The sequence below is a fragment of the Euprymna scolopes genome, chromosome 25, assembly GCF_053919585.1.
Source record: "Euprymna scolopes isolate OS-2025 chromosome 25, ASM5391958v1, whole genome shotgun sequence".
In the NCBI taxonomy this organism is placed as follows: domain Eukaryota; kingdom Metazoa; phylum Mollusca; class Cephalopoda; order Sepiida; family Sepiolidae; genus Euprymna; species Euprymna scolopes.
Window position 1 is genome coordinate 55,129,423 of NC_136506.1, and position 2,145 is coordinate 55,131,567.

The 2,145-nt window shown below is 29.3% G+C and overlaps 1 pseudogene; it reads right to left on the bottom strand.

Moving 5' to 3' along the window:
- Window positions 1–364: 364 nt before the first annotated feature.
- On the bottom strand, window positions 365–481 carry LOC145247598 (5S ribosomal RNA; annotated as a pseudogene).
- Between the last annotated feature and the right edge of the window lie 1,664 nt (window positions 482–2,145).

Here is a 2,145-nt window from a genome sequence, read left to right on the forward strand (position 1 = left end):
TAAACAAACAAAGCAATTATTTAAGAATTTAGGGTGAAGATCTGCTTCAGTATTAATTGGACATAAAATGATTCTTCATTTCAGAGATATTGTAGCATGTGTTCTATAAACACTAACCAAAAATTATTTTCATCATGGAAATAAATTCTGTAAGCTTTTTTTTTGGGGGGGGGTCTAAGCAATTCGTGGCTTCCTTCAGTCTTGACAGACTATGGATACCTACTGTAAGGATGTCTACACGGTAAATTTGTGTGGCAAGAGTTGCGCAATCTCCAACCACACCTCTCCAGAGTCAACATTGTTGAATACCAGTAGCAAGTTGAGGTACAGGACAACTAGAAACAATGCCGAGATGAGCGGAGAGCACATACAGCGCCTAGAATTCCCAAATGGTCACCCATCTTGTACTAGTCAGGCTCAATGTTGCTTAACTTTGGTGATCTGGTGAGAACCGGTGTGTCAACATGATTATGCCATATGGTCTAAGCGATTACGCATAGTTTTACAACCATACCAGTCAGACTTTGGGTTATTAAACATTTCTACAATGTTAGAGTAGCCTAGAAATGATGATTATTCATCATTTTAGGGTAAATTAATGTACAAAAGTTTAAATTTAAAAATAATTGTTTGTGCTTTTTTCCGGCAAGATTTTTAAGGTGTCCATATGCAATCGCATAAAACAAAATAAAAGTCGAATAAAATAAAAGGAAAATATCATTTTTAGCCAAGCGTGTTAGTCTAAAATTCTCACAATATTAGTAAAAAGTATTTCTATTATAATTATCTGCGTCTTGTTTTTTGTTTCGTTTTTTTCATTAAAACAAATCAATCTACTACATATCTATGACATTGTCAGTAGTAATAATTGAGCAAATATTTATGATGAGGGTAAACACATGAACATTGTTTGGAAGAGAGAACGTATAGAATAGTTAAGAATACATTCAAATCCGTTAAGTTAAGAATTGTTTTCTATATAGTAACTATGCTATTTAGAAACTCCTGTTTAAAATGGAGAGGGGACTTTGTTAACTATTCTGTTTCTATACTGTTTTATTTTGTATAACAATCGTTAATTATTTTCAATTGTTTATCAAATATTCAAATAGCATTTTGCCAACTATTGACAAATGCAAATCGGATTTGTTTTAAAAGAGAAATGCATCTTTAGTTGTTTCATTATTTTCAATCTTTAATTGATTGAAAATAATGAAACAACTAAAGATGCACATCTTTACAAACATCAGAGAAAAATATTTAGACCTGAAAATATATGCAGACATGAGAAGGTTTTAGAGTAATTTGAGAAAAAAAAAGACAAAAACAAATCATGAATTAAATATTTAGAAATTTAAAAAGAATCGGAATCATATTGGATCGGACAGAATTGGTAATTGAATCGGAATAGGGAAAAAATTTGGAATCGTCCCATCACTAGTATATATATATATATATATATATATATATATATATATATACACACACACACATGCACACACGTATGAATACATACAGATGAAGGGGATCGGACAAAAGGACACCAGACAAAACCCACCAACTAATTAAAGCAAAAACAGATAAAATCCCAAATGAATAAAAAAAACATTAAAAATCACTTTTTATATTTTTATTTTATTTTAATTTAAATTTAGGAAAATTAGACGCCAGAGAACTAATTTTGGCAAGGTACGAAAATTAAGCATCTATGGATTAAATGTCAATTGACGATAGAGTTTCATACCATTCTTAAAGACGATATAGTTTTAAATAGGATTCAAGTACCTCTCACAGAGATATACATATTTTTAAATATTTACTCTTGTTTGAAATCAAGTAAGTTGATTTTTCTAAGTTAGGTACGCATTGTAAGGAGATTTTTCTTGTATTATCTTTTACAATTATTATCTTAATAATAAAAAAAAAAAATAAAATCCTATTACCAGAATTAATTCATCATAATAAATTTCGATTTAATCATAAATACATCAGTGATTATAAAAATTTTGTTAATAGTTTGAAAAAATCAATTACTCCATGATTGTTTGAAACTTGACAGAAATTCGGCAGTATTTAAACTTTCAAATAGAAAGCCACTTAAATAGTATTTGAGGTGTAGCACTTCCCATTTAAAATTATATCCCC